The sequence below is a fragment of the Loxodonta africana genome, chromosome 15 (genome assembly GCF_030014295.1).
Source record: "Loxodonta africana isolate mLoxAfr1 chromosome 15, mLoxAfr1.hap2, whole genome shotgun sequence".
In the NCBI taxonomy this organism is placed as follows: Eukaryota; Metazoa; Chordata; class Mammalia; order Proboscidea; family Elephantidae; genus Loxodonta; species Loxodonta africana.
This window is the reverse complement of record NC_087356.1, coordinates 49,077,686-49,098,453: the sequence shown is the minus strand read 5'-3', so window position 1 is coordinate 49,098,453 and position 20,768 is coordinate 49,077,686. Positions and strand designations below refer to the sequence as shown.

Sequence of the window (20,768 nt, the reverse complement as noted above, 5' to 3'; positions counted from 1 at the left end):
AAGCTCCTTGAACACGGGAAGATTGATGACAGGAATCTTCCTCTAGAGCCAACAGAGAAAGTCTTCCCTTGGAGCTGACACCCTGAATTTGGACTTGTAACCTACTAGACTGCAAGAGAATAAATTTCTCTTTGTTAAAACCATCCACTTATGGTATTCTGTTATGGTAGCACTAGATGACTAAGACAGTACATCATGTGAAGTTACTCCTTTTCTGTATTCCTATTTTTCTCGTAGCATTTTAATTTCTTTCATTCCATTTTGCTGACGTCTAATTGCAATTTGTAAAATCATTTCCTTTACTATAGTTTTCACAGTGCTTTGCTCCTTAGAACACTAAAGGTGGTGTATTTAGTGTGATCTGTTTTCTAGACTGTATTATATTTTATAATTCAAAGTCAGAATATGTGACTGCATTCACCTCAATTAATGAAAACTTTCCCTTTTGGACCTTTAACTCTTTCCTTCATTTACATAACTTCTCATCTTTTTGAAACCATAGATTGTTGTAATTCTCTGTCAATCTGGGGCAGCCTTTTCCAAAAGTAGTTAAATTTGTTGAAAGTTTCATCAGTTCACAAACTTCGCCAGGCCTTTCCATGCTAACTTAGGGCCCAAGTAATGTCAGGTAGTTAATAGATCATTGCTGTGACCGTCAAGTGCTAGGACTTGGCTTAGGGCTTACAGTAAAACTGAAGGATAGACACACTGATCCCAGTGATGTGATTTTTACCCAGTAAACGTTGATGTGCAAATACCATGTGGCTATTTAATACATTATACATTTCTCTTCACCTTTCCCTCCTAATGCCAACTGCTAGTATTTGGGCAGAGTCCTAGTTAGGACACTGCAGGAACCTAGGAATGAGGGAGTGATTGCAGGAGATTCTACCTGAGGGAGACTTAGGATGGTAGAGACTGTTGGCACATAGTAGACACTTGGTATGTATTTGTTTTTATTGATATCATTACCTTTATCATCATCACCATCATCTTCTTTCTCATGCTCACAATGCTTTTCTCACGAGAAGTACTAAGAAGTACTTGACTGAATTCAAAGTACCACAGATACCATGACTGGAGGTTATCTATTATGGCTCCGATTCTAAAGTGGATTATCCTAAGGGATTCCATCATCACAGGCTGTTATTGGAGGATACTACTGGTCATGGAAATGCCCTCTTGGGGAGCCTCTTTTATTGAAATAACTAGTTTACAGAAGCTACCTCTAGGCTATTCTAAGCACCTATGGTGGAGAGTAGACATGAATTCCAAGGGAACTCTGTCCTGCTTGTTCATGGCCCCAGGAAGAGCATCTGAGGTGTGGAATGACTGTTAGGAGCAGGCAGCAAGTGTCACTACGGTCCCACTTCTAAACTGAATGTTTCCTGAGTGACTTGCAAGAGTGCCGAGAAAGGTTAAGACAAATAATACCCATCACATGCCCTTCTAGGCAGCATTAGGCAGTTCACAGAGTATTGGATTTAGAAACAGGCCTGGGTATTTAAATCCTGGCATGCTCCACTTGTTAACTGTGTGAGTCTGGGCATGCACAACGCTCAGCTCTGTTGTCTATTAAAAATAGGTGATAATACTTACCTCATAATGTGAGCTCCCTTCCTCCCCATGTTTTAAGATTCTAAACACTTGCGCTTATAAAACAATCTTTTAACTCAAAGAACTCTCATAGAACTCCTCCCTTTCTACTTTGATAAGAAAACCAAAATTGAGATTGTTTAGGAACCTAGGGTCTTATTAAGGGTGTTAAGAATGTTGCTTTTTTAAGCTTGCAACTGGCTTTATAAAATATGTCAACACAGAATTTATTACTAACCCTTCCTCTCAGTTCTGCTGCTATTCATAACATTTTCACGGGCTAATTCTTTTCAGAAGTAGACTGCTGGGTCCTTCTTCCTAGTCTGTCTTAGTTTGGAAGCTCAGCTGAAACCTGCCTGCCATGGGTGACTCTGCTGGTATCTGAATACTGGTGGCATAGCTTCCAGCATCACAGCAACACGCAAGCCCCCACAGCACGACAAACTGACAGACAATTGTGTTCACAAGGAACGTGTACATAGATCAAGAGGCAGTTGTTCAGACAGAACAAGGGGATACTGATTGGTTTAAAGTCAGGAAAGGTGTGCGTCAGGGTTGTATCCTTTCACCATACCCATTCTATCTGTATGCTGAGCAAATAATCTGAGAAGCTGGACTATATGAAGAAGAATGGGCATCAGGATTGGAGGAAGACTCATTAACAACCTGCATTATGCAGATGACACAACCTTGCTTGCTGAAAGTGAAGAGGACTTGAAGCACTTACTGATGAAGATCAAAGACAAAACACAGCCTTCAGTATGGATTGCGCCTCACTATAAAGAAAACAAAAATCCTCACAACTGGACCAATGAGCAACATCATGATAAGCAGAGAAAAGATTGAAGTTGTCAAGGATTTCATTTTACTTGGATCCACAATCAACACCCATGGAAGTGTCAATCAAGAAATCAAAAGATGCATTGCATTGGGCAAATCTGCTGCAAAAAACCTCTTTAAAGTGTTGAAAAGCAAAGATGTCACCTTGAAGACTAAGATGCACCTGACCCAAGCCATGGCATTTTCAATCACATGATATGCATGTGAAAGCTGGGCGATGAATAAGGAAGACAGAAGAAGAACTGACACCTTTGAATAGTGGTGTTGGCGAAGAATATTGAAAGTACCAGGGACTGCCAAAAGAACAAACAAATGTGTCATGGAAGAAGTACAACCAGAATACTCCTCAGGAGCAAGGATGGTAAGGCTATGTCTTACCTACTTTGGACATGTCGTCAGAAGGGATCGGTCCCTGGAGAAGGACATCATGCTTGGTAAAGTACAGGGTCAGTGAAAAAGAGATGGATTGGCACAGCAGCTGTAACAGTGGGCTCAAACGTAACGGTGATTGTGGGCATGGCGCAGGACCCAGCAGTGTTTCGTTCTGTTGTGCATAGGGTTGCTATGAGTCGGAATGAACTCGACAGCACCTAACAACAACAACCTCTCAGCGCACACACACACACACACACACACACACACACACACACTGTCTCTTCATACTAAGGAGTTAACTTAAGGGATGTGTGGGAATGGATAGTTTTAAAGGAATCCATTTCCATTCAGATTGTAAATGTACTCTTTCCCACCAGTTCTCTTATTTCCCTCTTCACAAATGCCCTTCTGCCACTTTATTAAATCAGTCTCTCTCTCTCTCCTAACCTAACCGTTGTGCATTGCTGGGGGTGGAGAGTGTAGGGAGATGGAGGATGTAAATGCTCTTCTGGGTAACCGACAAAGAAAAATTCAAAACCAGTTCTTTTTTATTTTATATATATATATATAGTTGTTGAGAATATACTGCCCCCTAAGGTTCCTATCTAATCTTTTGAGTTGTTCTTGTCAATTTGAACCCATACAGATAGCTCTTAAAAGAGCATAATGCTCAGGCAGGCCTTTTTTACTAGTTTAAGCTAAACTATTGGAAAACTAGTTCTTTTAACAACACCTCCCCAATACCTGTTCATGATAAAAAGCATACAACTAAGTAGGAAGGAATCAAGGGAACATCCTCAACTTGATAAAGGACATCTATTAAAAAGAAAAGAAAAAACCTGTAGCTAATATCATACTGTCTTATTCATCTAGTGCTGCTATAACAGAAATACCACAAATGGATGGCTTTAACAAAGAGAAATGTATTTTCTCACAGTCTAGTAGGCTAGAAGTCCAAATTTAGGACATCAGCTTCAGGGGAAGGCTTTCTCTCCCTGTGGGCTCTGGAGGAAGGTCCTTGTCATCAGCATTCCCCTGGTCGAGGAGCTTCTCAGCGCAGGGACCCTGGGTCCAAGGAACATGTGCTCCTTCTCTTCATTCTTGGTGGTATGAAGTCCCCCTGTCACTCTGCTCACTTCTTTTTTATATCTCAAAAGAGATTGGCTTAAGACACAATCTAATCTTGTAGATCTCATCAACATAACTGCCACTAATCCATCTCATTAACATTATGGTGATAGGATTTACAATGCATAGGAAAATCACACCAGATGACAAAACGGTGGACAATCACACAATACAGGGAATCATGGCCTAGCCAAGTTGATACACATATTTTTTGGGGACACAATTCAATCCATGACACATACTTAATGGTGAAAGACTGAATTCTCCTGCTTTCAGATTCAGAGCAAGGCAAGGATGTCCTCTTCCATCAGGGCTAATCAACATGGTACTGGAAGTTCTAACCAGTGCAGTCAGGGAAGAAAAGGCATACATATCTGAAAGGAAGAAGTAAATCTGTCCCCATTTACAGATAGCATGATGATCTGCATAGAAAACCCCAGGGAATCTACAAAAAAATCCCTGGAACTAATAAGTGAGTTCAGCAAGGTCACGGGATATGAGATCAACATAAAAGTTAGTTGCATTTCTTTATACTAGGAACGAACATGTGGAAAATGATCACAATGATCAATGGTCTTGTATTTTAAACTGCAATACCATTTATGATTGCTGAAAAAATTAAATACTTAGGTATAAATAAAACAAAACATATAGGACTTGTATGCTGAAAATCACAAAACACTGATGAAAGAAATAATAGAAAATCTAAAGTAAAGGAGGTACGATGTCATGTTCATGGATTAGAAGACTCAACAAGTACAGATGTCAATAATCCCCAAATCATTATAAAGGTTTAATGCAATTCCTATTGAATTCCAGTAATATTTTTTATATCTGTATATAAGATCATTTCTAAAATTTTTTTGATGTGCTAGTTAGTTTTGTGTCAGCTTGGTACCAGGTTATTCAGTTAAACACTAACCTAGCTGTTGCTGTGGAGGTATTTTGTAGATTTGATTAACATCTACCATCAGTTAACTTTCAGTAAAGGAGATTATCCTCCATAGTATAGATGGGCCTCATCCAATCAGTTGAGAGGCTTTAAGAGCAAAACTGAGGTTTCCTGAGGAAGAAGAAATTCGGCCTCAAGACTGTAACATCAAGCCCTACTTGAAAATTTTCAGCCTGCTGACCTGCTTTACAGCCAATTTCTTGAAATCAATCTCTCTCTCTCTAGGCAGACAGACAGACAGAAGGACCGACAGATAGATGCGTGTGTGTGTGTTGTATGCATATATATATCCTACTGGCTCTCTGGAGAACCCTGACTGATAAATATGAAAATTCAAAGGAACTAGAATAACTAAAACAATTTTGAAAAAGATTGAACTGGAAGGAATCACTCAATTTCAAAACTTATTATATAGCTACTGTAATTAAGACTATATGGTATTGGTAGAGAGATAGACATTTAGATGATGGAATAGAATAGAGAACGATGGAGTACTGATGTGCACATACAACTATGTGACTTTGTGGGTCAGGCGGCACCCAGTTCATGGTAGGCAGCTTAGATCGCATGATAATTTGGTGGCCCTTGGTTAAGCACTTAGTCTCTACTAAGGCCCAGTAGTAACAAGCCAAAAGATGTTTCTCAAAAGGAGAGTCGTTATCTGGAGAGAACGACAGGGCTTCACTCCAAAATCCTAGGGCCCGTGCTATGATTCGCCCACAGGGGCCTGCCATAGACTCCAAACAGTATCTTTATCTGCGACTGACATGTCAAGCACTATTGAGTCTGCCAGATCATTTGGCCCAAGTGACAAAGAAGCTTGTATGGCAGCCTGGAACTGTTGCAGAGCCTTCTCATGTTCTGAGCCCTGCTCAAAACTAGCAGTTTTTCAGGTTGCTTAGTAAATGGACTGGAGTTGCATGCCCAAATGAGGAATATGCTGCCTCTAAAATTCAGAGACGTTCACTAGGCATTGTGCCTCTTTTTTAGTTGTAGGAGGGACCAGAATCAACAACTTACCCTTTACTTTAGAAGGGAGATCTAGACATGCCCCACACCACTGAACCCCTAGAAATTTCAGTGAGGTAGAAGGCCCTTGAGGGTTTATTTCCCACCCTCTGGCATGCAAATGCCTTACCAATAAATCTAAGGTAGTTTCTACGTCTTGCTCACTAGGTTCAGTCAGCATGATTTCATCAATGTAATGCACCAGTGATGTCTTGTGGAAGGGAAAGGTGGTGATCAAGGTCCTCGTGGATTAAATTATGACATAAAGCCAGAGAGTTGATATACCCCTGAGGTAGGATAAACCTGTTGCCGCTGAGTGGATTCTGACTCATAGTGACCCTATAGGTCAGAGTAGAACTGCCCCATTGGGTGTCCAAGGAGGGGCTGGTGGATTCCAACTGCCACCCTTTTGGTTAGCAGCCAAGTTCTTAACCACTGCTCCACGAGGGCTCCTGAGGTAGGATAGTGAAGGTGTATCACTGGCCTTGCCAGCCAAAATTGAGCTTTTTCTGATGGTCTATAGAAACAGGAATACTAATTTAAAAAAAGGCGTTGGCCAGATGAGTAGGTGCATGCCAGGTACCAGGAGATGTAACTACATCTGCAACAGCAGCTTTAATTGGAGTTACCATCTGGTTAAGTTTATGGTAATCCACTGTCATTATCCAAGATCCATCCCATTTCTGTGCAGACCAAATAGGATAATTGAATGAGGATGTAGCGGGAATCACTACCCCTGCATCCCTCAAGTCTTTAATGATGATGTTAATCTTTGCAGTCCTTCTAGGAATGTGGTATTTCTTGGTTTACTATTTTCCTAGGCAGAGGCAGTTCTAGTGGCTTCCACTTGGCCCTTCTTACAACAATAGCCCACACTCCATATGTCAGGGATCCAGTGTGGGGGTTCTGCCACTTGCTGAGTTATGTCTGTCCCAATTATGCATTCTGGAACTGGAGAAATCACTACAAGATAGGTTCAGGGACCGTTGGACCCACTGTGAGATGGACCTGAGCTAAAACTCCATTAAACACCTGCCTTCCATATTCCCCTACTCTGACTGGTGGACTGCAGTGACATTTTTAATTTCCTGGGATTAGTTTCGGTTTAAAGCCAGTGTCCAGTAATACCCCCAAAGTCTGATTATTTCCTTTTCCCCATGAACAGTCCCCCTTATAAAACAGTATAGATTTCTTTGGGGAATTGGGAGAAAGATGAACAATATAAATTGCTGGCAGTGTAGAGGGGTCCTTCCACAAGGGTACCTGGCCTCCCCTTCATACCAGGGGTTGTGGGTCTGTAACCTTGCTCAAGTCTGGGAATTGACTGAGGGGTATTCAGTTTTGGCTGTTCAAGTTAGACTTCTGTTCTCTTGACCTTGGGCTCTTCTGCTTATACAGATCAAATAAATGTTTAGTAGACTTCCCATCTATTTCATTCCTAGGGTCACCATGAATAAGTAGCCAACACCATAAGTCCATGTGATTCAGACTATTCTGATTACCTCCTTGACTCTGCTGCCACTATGGTAACCACACCCACGTTGTTCTTGGTGGGTCTGGCACAATAAATCCACTCTAACATTCCAGTATTGCTGAGCCTTTAGATACCTTGTTCTACAGTATACCAAGACATTTCTGGCATGTCAGCTTCATTTACTTTTGGGCACCCATTTGTCCATGTTTCAACCAACCAACCAACAATACTTTTAAATTCCTTTCTAACTCTTCAAGCAGAACCTCTGCTTAGTGGACCCATATCAATAAATTTGGCCTAACCCAACTTTATGTTTGTTCCTCCATTATCCCACACCCTAGTATCCGTTCTGCCACATATTGCCCAGATATTAAAAAAAAAAAATTAGATATATGTTTGTATAAATCAGAAAAATAATCACTTCTTCTGGAGGGTAGCACACCTCCTCGTGGGTCCCACTTTGTACTTTACCTTTCTGGGCCTGCTGGGACTTGAGTCTAGTTATAGGTGCAGAAGCAAAGATGGGCAGTGGGGGTGGGTCCTGAGGACAATAAGCAATGTCTTGCAACACAACTACTTTAAGGGACACCATTTTAGGTTCCTTAAACACAGCAGGATTAACTCCTCAGACAGGTGGAAGAGCTGCTTCTACTGGCAAAGAAAATTCAGCCAAATTTAGGGATTCAGTGCCTCAAGTTTCAACGGGATATATCCATATGTCCCCATTCCAATTTTCAGAGTTCCATTCTTCCCAGTGATGCCCTTACTTTAACAGTAGACAACTGCAAGGTTGGAAATTCAACTTGTGTTGTAATTCAGCCACTCACAGGATGAAACTCTGAGTTGGGTTATCAGAAATATCAGCTCTGTGGCTGCAGGTGATAAGGGTTTCTTTCAGGGCAGACATAGAAACTTTCAGGTCATTTATGTAGCACTTGAGCTGGGAATTTAAAGGCCTGAGAGCATCCTTTTCTCTCCTCACTTTCTCCAGCACAATTAGGAGCAGCCAGCCAATCTCATACTCATTAGTTTGACAAAATTCTTGTTATTGTTAGGCGCCATCGAGTTTCTTTCTACTCATAGTGACCCTATGTACAACAGAAGGAAACACTGCCCCGTCCTGCACCATCCTCCTAATTGTTGTTATGCTTGAGCCCATTGTTGCAGCCACTGTGTCAGTCCACCTCGTTGAAGTTCTTTCTCTTTTCCGCTGACCCTGTACTTTGCCAAGCATGATGTCCTTCTCCAGGGGCTGATCCCTCCTGACAACATGTCCAAAGTATGTGAAACACGGTCTGGCCATCCTTGCCTCTGAGAAGCACTCTGGCTGTACTTCTTCCAAGACAGATTTGTTTGTTCTTTTGGCAGTCCATGGTATATTCAATATTCTTCGCCAACACCACAATTCAAAGGTGTCAGTTCTTCGATCTTCCTTATTCATCATCAAGCTTTCACATGCATATGAGGCAGTTGAAAACACCATGGCTTGGGTCAGATGCACCTTAGTTTTCAAGGTGACATCTTTGCTTTTCAACACTTTAAAGAGGTCTTTTGCCGCAGATTGGCCCAATGCAATGCATGGTTTGATTTCTTGAGTGATGCTTCCATGGGTGTTGATTGTGGATCCACGTAAAATGAAATCCTTGACAACTTCAAACTTTTCTCCTTTTATCATGATGTTGCTTATTGGTGAAGTTGTGAAGATTTTTGTTTTCTTTATGTTGAGGAGTAATTGATACTAAAGGCTTTGATCTTCATCAGTAAGTGCTTTAAGTCCTCTTCACTTTCAGCAAGCAAGATTGTGTTGTCTGCATATCGCAGGTTATTAATGAGTCTTCCTCCAATCCTGATGCCCTGTTCTTCTTCATATACTCCAGTTTCTCAGATGACTTGTTCAGCATACAAATTGAATAAGTATGGTGAATGGATACAACCCTGATGCACGCCTTTCCTGACTTTAAACCACTCACTATCCCATTGTTTTGTTTAAACAACTGCCTCTTGATCTATGTAAAGGCCCCTCATGAGTACAATTAATTGTTCTGGAATTCCCATTCTTCACAGTGTTATCGGTAATTTGTTCTGATCCACACAGTCGAATGCCTTTGCATAGTCAATAAAACACAGGTAAGCATCTTTCTGGTATTCTCTGCTTTTAGCCAGGATCTATCTGACATAAGCAGTGATATCCCTGGTTTCATGACCTCCTCTGAATCCAGCTTGAATTTCTAGCAGTTTCTTGTTGATATACTGCTGCAGCTGCTTTTGAATAATCGTCAGCAAAATTTTGCTTGCATGTGATGTTAACAATATTGTTTGATAATTTCCACCTTTGGTAGGATCACCTTTCTTGGGAATAGGAATAAATACAGATCTGTTCTATTCGGTTGGCCAGGTAACTCTTTTCCAGATATCTTGGCATAGATGAGTGAGCACTTCCAGTGCTGCTTCTGTTTGTTAAAACATCTCAATTGTTATTCCGTCAATTCCTGGAACCTTGTTTTTTTGCCAGTGCCTTAAGCGTAGCTTGGACTTCTTCCTTCAATACCATCGGTTACTGATCATATACTTCCTTCTGAAACGGTTGAACATTGACCAGTTCTTTTTGATATAGTAACTCTGTATATTCATTCCATCTTTTCTTAATGCTTCCTGCATTGTTTAATATTTCCCCTGTAGAATCCTTCAATATTGCAACTCGAGGCTCAAATTTTTCCTTCATTTCTTTCAGCTTGAGAAATGCCAAGCATGTTCTTCTCTTTTGGTTTTCTACCCCGGGTCTTTGCACGTGTCATTATAATACTTTACTTTGTCTTCTCGAGCCACCCTTTGGAATCTTCTATTCAGCTCTTTTACTTCCTCATTTCTTCCTTTTGCTTTAGTTACTCGATGTCCAAAAGCAAATTTCAATCTCTTCTGAAATCCATTTTGGTCTTTTCTTTCTGTCCTGTCTTTTTAATGACCTTTCACTTTCTTTGTGTGTGATGTCCTTGATGTCATTCCACAGCTCCTCTGATCTTCGGCCGTTAGTGTTCATCGTGTCAAATCTGTTCTTGAGATGGTCTCTAAGTTCAGGTGAGATATGCTCAAGGCAGTACTATGGCTCTCGTGAACTCGTGGATGGAAAAGCTCAATATCATCAGTCAGAACAAGGCCAGGGGCCGACTGTGGAACAGACCATCAATTGCTAATATGCAAGTTCAAGTTGAAACTGAAGAATATTAGAACAAATCCACCAGAGCCAAAGTAGGATGACAAAATTCTTATAAGGTATCAAATACATGGTCACACAGGAAGCTGGGAGAGACAAGAATCTTTCCCTAGAGCCTTCTGAGGGAGCATGGCCTGGCCAAAACCCTGAGTTCAAACAACCAGTCTCCAGAAATGTGAGACAATACTTTCTGTTGTTTAAAACCACTTACTTTGTAGTATTTTGTTACAGCAGCTTTAAGAAAGCAATACAGTATCCAAGTGATGAATAGGGGCAGTCACTGAGTGTTTGTGACTAATATACTTTCTCTTTACCAAAATGTGGTACTCTTATCTCGGTAAAACATTTACAGTGAGTGTGAGAGGTGGCACTGCACCCGTTGCTTCCTCATTGTGTTTCCTGTGTATAACCTATTATACAGTCTTTCACATGGTGTTTTTCCTGTTTAATTTTATGTCTATCTTGGCCTGCCTATCAGATTCTAAGCTCTTTGAGAGAATCTATCCATTTGGTAATTTTTATTTGGCACCTATTATATTTCAGATACTAGTATAGGCATTAGGGATGGTACATGAATAAAACAGATAAAAATCTATGGTGACATTCTTGTGTAAGAGAACAGATATCCATATTTATTTGTCTTTATATCTTCAATTCTAGCATTGTATGGTATTTAGTAGGTGTTTTAAATGTGTTTGCTGAATAAGTGAATGTGCGTTTTTTTATATTCTGTGTTTTATTTCCTTGACTTGAGCTTTTCCAGAAAATGATGTATCTGAATTCAGTTTGCTTACAGAGCTATAATGTGACCACTCTCTTCTTTCTCTTTCCCCGGTATAAATAGTTGGATCTTGGACATAGATGGCATCTTAGGTATGTGTAGTTTTCTTGTCAATTTCTATTCAAAACCTCCTAACCAAAGCTGAGACTTCCCTTTAGAGGTAGATGTGTGATGTTCCAAGTATATTATGGTTTCAGGATGTGATCTTTAAAATTCAGTATTTTCTACAACTTTCAGAATGTTTCTGAGATCGTGTTCCGAAAGACTGTCTTTAGTTTATAGATAGGAACCTTGTAGATAATCATTGTATGCTGAGCAATGAGGCATTTTCTGTGAAGGAAGAATTGTTTTGTTAATAGTTTCAGCAAACCAGCATGTATGATGGTAGCTGTGGTTCGTAAATCTAATGAGGCCAGACTCCTGAAATTATTCTTTCTAGAATCTGAACTGAAGAAATGAAAAATGTTCTCAAGTCCGTTTTTAATTTATGCCACTGCAGTTCAAAGCACTAGCACACCCAGGATGAATCTCTCTAGGCAAAGAGCATCATAGCTTTGTTTGTTGCTCCTTGAAACATGGGATCCAGAACATATATTAAAACTTAAAAATCAGAATTTGATTATGTTATTAAAAGACCATTAAATATGAGGCAGCACCAATATAAAAGCACAACTGTGATTTGATGTTAACTTATGTATTCTGATGTAGACCCCGCAGTGTCTGTTCCCCTTCTACCCTGTCTTTCCATAAAAGCTTTGGAGTGGGCTGTCTTGTAATCTTTTCCATGGTGGCTTAGTGAGGGTTCTGAGCAAATTAACTATGGAAGTCCTTTTGACTGGCTGTAGACCTCACTGGCTGTCTTAGTTGCATTTTCTAGAGCTAACCATCTAATTGCAGATTAATTTTAAGAGCTACAGCTTCATAAAATCCACAATCAATAATTTGATTCATCTGAGAAGCATTTGCCCTGGGCCTTCCAGGATGGTTCCTTTTCTATATGCTTGCTATGTGTGTCATATCACCCCTTGGCTTGAGGGGGATCTGTTGGGTGTTAGCAGGCCAACTTAAATCATTTCAAGGAAAACATACACACACACCCATATATATATTCTGTGTGTGTGTATATATATGTATGATAAGAATACATTCATCATAATATATTCATATTTTTAATAAGAATAATCTATTTTTAAGAAGGCTAAACTACCCATAATACTTCACTTTCAATAAATTAAAGATTTCTCAAAACACTTCAAGAAGAATATATTTTTATTAATTCAATGTACTCGAGAAGAATTTTCTTTTTAAAATTTTCGTTAGTAAGTTTGCTAATTTCTGCCATTGGCATTTAGCCAATTGTTTGAGTTGTTCTAAAGCCTTCTTGGATATATCAAGGGTAGAAAATTTCTGCATCCCATGTTTCAAGGAGCAACAGACAAAGCTGTGATGCTCTTTGTGTAGAGAGATTTGTCCTGGGCATGCCAGTGCTTTGAGCAGTTTGTTTTAGCTGTGTCGTCACCATGCGTGATATTGATAACCATTACAGCAGAGCTCACCAGGACATGGTCCAGGTCGTATTTGGAAATCTGTCTTTTCATCATTTCTTTGAATCTAGATCCCTCCTCTCCTCATGCCGAGACTTCAGAATACAGCTAAAATTGAGCTATACTGATCCTCGTTTCCTTATTTCCTTCTTCCAAAAACTCTTTGCTCAGTCTTAATGTAATCTCACTCTGAATATTCTGATAGCACTGGGATTTAATGTGTGCACAGTGGACCTCAGCAGCCACCACTTCAGGGCGTGTTCTCAGACCACCGCAATTTCTAACTGATGATGTCAGAATATTATCCCCAGGCATCAGTTAATATACCAGATCAGCAATTTATGACATCTTCAAGTGTTAGGTTTTTGGCTTCCAATCTTCCTAGCACCATTGTCTTACACAAGTTATTACTAAATTTTAAAGTGTACAACAGCATTGAGTGTCCATAGTTTGGCTGTAAAAGCCATCCACCTATGTGCTTTAGGGAACAGGGACATGCCTTCCATCCAGACAGTCAGGGGCAGCCATCAGCCCCCTGCTTTGATCAGCACATGACCCCTTACTGTAGCCAGATACCTGTGGCTACCCCAATAACCCCTGCCCATCTAGGACTGTAGGTGAGAGCCTGCACCACACACTTGGTCACTAACCACCTGGACACCTGAGCAGGATCCACACAAGAAAAGTAAATGGACTTCTGAGCTCACATACCTAGTAACAGCTCTAACTACTTGGTGACAGGATGTAAGAGCTTCAAAGATGCCAACGATCAAACTAGCTCATACGACTAGCCTTTTTGGGCATATCAAAACAAAACAAAAAGTTAGGACAGAGTAAGCAAACTTTTTTTTTTAAGCAAACGTAATATAAATAAATATAATAACTTACTGATGGCTCACAGACAACAGTCAATATCAAATCACATAAAGAGGCAAACCATGATGCCTTCAGCAAGCTGCCAAAACAAAGAACCAAGAAACCTTCCAGAGAAAGATAATTTCCTGGAATTACCAGAGGTAGGATTCAAAAGATTAATATACAGAGCTCTTCAAGAGATCAGGAAGGAGATCAGGCAAAATGCAGAACAAAGCAAGAAATACATGGACAAAGCAATAGAGAAATTTAAGAAGGTTAAACAACAGCATAATGACAAATTTAACAGGCTGCAAGAATCCATAGAGAGACAACAAACAGAAATCCAAAAGATTAAAAATAAAATCTCAGAATTAGATAACTCTATAGAAAGTCATAAAAAAAAAAAAAAACTAATGGCACTAGTTTTTTTTTTATAGAAAGTCGTAGGAACAGAATTGAGGCAGTAGAAATCAGAATCAGTGAGATTTAAGATAAAGCACTTGATATCAACTTATTTGAGGAAAAATCAGATAAAAGAATTAAAAAAAATGAAGAAACTGTAAGAATTATGTGGGACTCTATCAAGAGGAATAACTTATGAGTGACTGGAGTACCAGAACAGGGGGAATAACAGAAAATACAGAGAGGATTGTTGAAGATTTGGCAGAAAACTTCCTGGATATTTTGAAAGATGAGAAGGTATCTATCCAAGAAGCTCATCAAACCCTGCACAAGGTAGATCCCAAAAGAAAGTCACCAAAACATATTATAATCAAACTTGCCAAAATCAAAGATAAAGAGAGAATTTTAAGAATGGCTAGGGAAAAACGAAAAGTTATCTGCAAAGGACAGTCAACGAGGCTATGCTCGGACTTCTCAGCAGAAAGCATGCAGGCAAGAAGGCAATGGGACGACATACATAAAGCCTTGAAGGAAAACATTTGCCAGCCAAGAATTACATATCCAGCAAAACTGTCGCCCAAATATGATGCTGAAATTATGACATTTCCAGATAAACAGAAGTTTAGGGAATTTGTAAAAACCACACCAAAATTACAAGAAATACTAAAGGCAGTCCTCTGGTTAGAACATCAATAACATCAGATAACAACCCATGACTAGAACACAGGATAGAACAACCAGCTATCAACTGAGATAGGGAGGTCACAAAAATAAATAAAAGCTGAAACACTGAAAATAGGGAAATAGAGATGTCAATATGTAAAAGATGACAACATTAAAAAAAAAAAAGGGGAGTAAATAATGTAGTCATAGAACTTTCATATGGAGAGGAAGCCAAGGCGATATCAAGAAATAAAAGATTGGTTTAAACTAAGAAAAATAAGAGGTAAATATTAAAGTAGCCACAAAGGAAACTAAGAATCCTCCACATCAAAATAAAAAACAAGAAAAACATGAAGACTCAGCAAATACAAGATCAACAGCAGTGAAAAAGATGAAAAGAAAATACATAAAGAAAAATGACTCATCATGGAAAATTAAGTGGAACAAAGAAACTGTCAACAAACAAAAAAATACATCAGAAGGACAGCACTAAATTCATACCTATCCATAATTACGCTGAATGTAAATGGACTAGATGCAGCAATAAAGGGACAGAGAGTGGCAGAACGGACTAAAAGAACACGATCTGTGTATTTGCTGCCTACCAGAGACACACCTTAGACTTAAAGACACAAACTAAAACTCAAAGGATGGAAAAAAATATACCAAGCAAACAACAATCAAAAAAGAGCAGGAGTAGCAATATTAATCTCTGACAAAAGGAACTTTAAAACAAAATCCACCACAAAGGATACGGAAGAACACTAAATAAGGACTGAAAGGTCAATACACCAGGAGGACAAAACCATAATAAGTATTTACATACCCAAAAACAGGGCTCAAAAATACATAAAACAAACTCTAACAGCTTTGAAAAGAGAAATAGACAGCTCCATAATTATAGTAGTAGACTTCAACACAACACTTTCAGTGAGGGACAGAACATCCAGAAAGAAGCTCAGTAAAGACATGGAAGATCTAAGTGCCACAATCAACCAACTTGGTCTCATAGACATATACAGAACACCCTATCCAACAGCAGCCAAGTATACTTTCTTTTCCAACGCACATGGAACATTCTCCAGAATAGATTACATATTAGGCCACAAAGCAAGCCTTAACAGAACCCCAAACATCGAAACATTACAAAGTACCTTTTCTGACCATAAAGCCATGAAAGTAGAAACCAATAACAGAAAAAGCAAGGAAAAAAAAAAAAATCAAATACATGGAAACTGAACAACACCTTGCTCAAAAACTACTGCATTATAGAAGAAATTAAGAACAAAATAAAGAAATTCACAGAATTAAATGAGATTGAAAACACATCTTATCAGAACCTTTGGAACACAACAAAAGCAATGCTCAAAGGACAATTTATAGCAATAAATGCACACATCCAAAAAGAAAGGGCCAAAATCAAAACATTAACCCTGCAACTTGAACAAATAGAAAGAGAGCAGCAAAAGAAGCCCTTGGGCATGAGAAGAAAACAAATAATAAAAATTAGAGCAGAATTAAAATAGAGATGAGAAACAGTTGAAAGAGTGAACAAGACCAAAAACTGGTTCTTTGAAAAAATCAACAAAATTGATAAACCATTGGCCAGACTAACAAAAGAAAAACAGGAAAGGAAGCAAGTAACCCTAATAAGAAATGAGAAGGGCGATATCACAATAGACCTAACTGAAATTAAAAGAATCATAACAGATACTATGAAAGATTGTACTCCAACAAATTTGAAAATGTAGAGGAAACGGGCAAATCTCTAGAAACACACTGCCTACCTAAACTAACACAAACAGAGGTAGAATAACTAAACAAACCTATAACAAAAGAAGTGATTGAAAAGGTAATTAAAAATTCCCAACCAAAAAAAGCCCTGGCCCTGATGGCTTCACTGAAGAATTCTACCAAACTTTCAGAGAAGAGTTAATACCACTTCTACTAAAGGTATTTCAGAACATAGAAAAGGATGGAATACTCCCAAACTCATTCTATGAAGCCAGCAAAACCCTGATACCTAAACCAGGTAAAGACGCACAAAAAAAAAAAGAAAGAAAATTACAGACCAGTGTCCCTCATGAACATAGATGCAAAAATCCTCAACAAAATTCTAGCCAGTAGAATTCAATAACATACCAAAAGAAGTAATTCACCATGACTAAGTGGGATTCACATCAGGTATGCAAGGATGGTTCAACATTAGAAAAACAATCAGCGTAATCCATCACATAAATAAAACAGACAAGAACCACATGGTCCTATCAATTAATGGAGAAAAGGTATTTGACAAAGTCCAAAACCCTTTCATGGTAAAAAACTATCAGCAAAATAGGAATAGAAGGGAAATTCCTCGACATAATAAAGGGCAACAGCCAACATCATCCTAAATGGAGACAGTCTGAAAGCATTCCCCTTGAGAACGGGAACCAGACAAAGATGTTCTTTATCACCACTCTTATTCATCATTGTACTGGAGGTCCTAGCCAGAGCAATTAGGCCTGAAAAAGAAGTAAAGGGCATCCAAGTAAAAGTGTCCCTATTTGCAGACGATATGGTATTATACACAGAAAACCTCAAAGAATCCACAGGAAAACTACTGGAACTAATAGAAGATTTCAGCAAAATATAAGGATAGAAGATAAACATACAAAAATAAGTTGGATTCCTCTACACCAACAAAGAGAACTTTGATGAGGAAATCACCAAATCAGTACCATTTACTATAGCCCCTAGAAGATAAAATACATAGGAATAAATCTAACCAGAGACATTTAAGACCTACACAAAGAGAACTATAAGATGCTACTACAGGAAACCAAAAGAGACCTACATAAGTGAAAAAACATACTTTGCTCATGGAGAGGAAGACTCAACATTGTGAAAATATCAATTCTACTCAAAGCGATCTATAGATACAATGCAATCCTGATCCAAATTTTGATGACATTTTTGATGGATGGAGAAAAAAATCACCAACTTTATATGGGAAGGAAAGAGGCCCTGGATAAGTAAGCATTACTGAAGAAGGAAAACAAAGTGCGAAGCCTCACACTACCTGATTTTAGAACCTATTATCCTGCCACAGTAGTCAGAACAGCCTGGTACTGGTACAAAAAACAGATACACAGACCAATGGGACAGAATTGGGAATCCAGACATAAATTCATTCACCTATGAGCAGCTGATCTTGGACAAAGGCCCCAAGTCCATTAAATGGGGAAAAGACAGGTCTCCTTAACAAATGGTTCAGGCACAACTGGATATCCATTTACTAAAAAATGAAACAAGACCCATACTTCACACCATGCACAAAAACTAACTCAAAATGGATTAAAGACGTAAATATGAAATCTAAAACAATAAAGATCGTGGAAGAAAAAATTGGGACAACATAGGAGCCCCAAAACATGGCACAAACAGAATACAAAACATAACAATGCACAAACACCAGAAGAGAAACTAGATAACTGGGAGCTCCTAAAAATCACTTACGTTCATCAAAAGACTTAACCAAAAGAGGAAAAAGACAACCTAGAGACTGGAAAAAAGTTTTTGGTTAATCTCTAAAATCTGCAAGATACTGCAAAACTTCAACAACAAAAAGACAAATAACCCAGTTAAAAAATGGGCAAAGGGTATAAACAGGCACTTCACCAAAGAAGACACTCAGGTGGCTACAAGATAAATGAGGAAATGCTCACGATCATTAGCCATTAGAGAAATGCAAATCAAAACTACAGTGAGATACCATCTCACCCCAACAAGGCTAGCATTAATCCAAAAAACACAAAATAATAAATGTTGGAAAGGTTGTGGAGAGACTGGAACACTTATTCACTGCTGGTGCAAATGTAAAACAGTACAACCATTTTGGAAATCTATTTGGTGCTTCCTTAAAAAGCTAGAAATATAACTAATATACAACTCAGCAATCCCATTCCTTGGAATATATCCTAGAGAAACAAGAGCCATCACACAAATAGATATATGCACACCCATATTCATTGCAGCACTGTTCACAGTAGCAAGAAGATGGAAACAACCTAGGTGGCCATCAGTGGACGAATGGATAAACAAATTATGGTGTATTGACACAGTGGAACACTACGCAACGATAAAGAACAATGATGAATCTTCGAAACATCTCACAATGTGGATGAATCTGGAAGACATTATGCTGAGTGAAATCAGTCAGCCGCAAAAGGACAAATATTGTATGAAACCACTATCATAAGAACTCAAGAAAAGGTTTAAACACAGAAGAAAACATTCTTTGATGGTTACAAGGGTGGGGAGGGAGGGAGACGGGACTTCATTATCTAGATAAAAATAGTAGACAAGAATTATCTTTGGTGAAGGGAAGGACAACACATAATACAGGGGAAGTCAGCACAACTGGTCTAAACCAAAAGACAAGAAGTTTCCTGAACACAGCCAAACACTTTGAGGGACAGAGTAGCCGGGACAGGGGTCTGGGGACCATAGTTTTAGGGGACATTTGGGTCAATTGGCATAACAAAGTTTATTAAAATATTCTACACCCCACTTTGGTGAGGGGCATTTGGGATTTTAAAAGCTAGTGAGCAGCCATCTAAGATGTATCAATTGGTCCCAACCTACCTGGAGAATGAAGAACACCAAAGACACAAGGAAAATATTAGCCCAAGAGACAGAAAGGGCCACATAAACCAGAGACTCCATCAGCCTGAGACCAGAAGAATTAGATGGTGCCGGCTACCACCAGTGACTGCCTGACAGGGAACACAACAGAGAATCCCTGATAGAGCAGGAAAAAAGTGGGGTGCACCAGAACTCAAATTCTAGTAAAAAGACCAGACCTAATGTTCTGACTGTGACTAGAGGGACCCCACAGGACATGGCCCCCCGACTCTCTGTTAGCCCAAAACTGAAACCATTCCCAAAGGTAACTCTTCAAAGATTAGACTGGACTATGAGACATAAAATAGTACTTGTGAAGAGTGTGCTTCTTAAATTAAGTAGATAAATGAGACTAAACGGGTAGCTCCTGTCTGGAGGTGAGATGAGAAGGCAGAAAGGGATAGGAGCTGGTTGAATGGACATGGGAAATCTGGGATGGACAGGAGGAGTGTGCTGTCACATAGGGATAGCAACTAGGGTCCCATAACAATGTGTGTATAAATTTTTGTATGAGAAACTAACTTGAGCTATAAACTTTCACCTAAAGGACAATAAAAAAAAAATAAATAGGTAAAAATATTTTGAAGTATATGCTGGGCTCTTGGGTTGAGCAGAGAGTTCTAGAACATTTAAAAATTTAATAACTGTTCAGGAATAGAATGATGATTCGGAGAAAGGACTCTCAGCTTGGGGCCTTATCAAACCTAGGCCCAGCTGTTATGGATAATCACTGTAGCTGAAATTTCACTTGTCTTGAGCAGACCCCCATTGTTCAGTCTTCTTGGGACAAATTGTGTCCTATGATTGGCATAAGCAGCTGCAAGTCCATCCTCCAGAAGAAGCCCATGGTTAACAAACTAAAATAAATATCCTCACTTGTCCTGGGTTTACAGCCTTCTGTAGAAACAGGTGTTTTAGAAAATAAAAGCAACTCTGGTATTTTATTTTTCATCCCTTTTTATTAGATTTTTTAACGCTTTTGCTAGAATTGGTGAGGTCTTACTAAATAAGAAAGAAAGGATCAAAACGTATCCTTGTCACATTATTATTATTAGCTGAAAAAGAATTGATGGTCGTTACTGGCAGTCATCTGACGGAACGAGGAGTGAGAGAGCAGCTCAGGGTATTGGTCTCCTTGCACTCTTCCTTTAGATGGTTCAGTAAACAACCACCAGGGGCCTTCTATATGAAGGCCACCTCTGGGAATGGTTTAGTTTCCTAGAGGCCAGGATTCCTCTCCAAGACCAGCTGAGAAATTTCTAGGCTATGGTAAA

At 39.2% G+C, this 20,768-nt stretch overlaps 1 protein-coding gene across 1 annotated transcript in view; it reads left to right on the top strand.

Moving 5' to 3' along the window:
- JAM3 (junctional adhesion molecule 3) overlaps positions 1-20,768 on the top strand; it is a 107,550-nt gene that overhangs the window by 73,212 nt on the left and 13,570 nt on the right. The gene's annotated exons all lie outside the window — the stretch shown is intronic.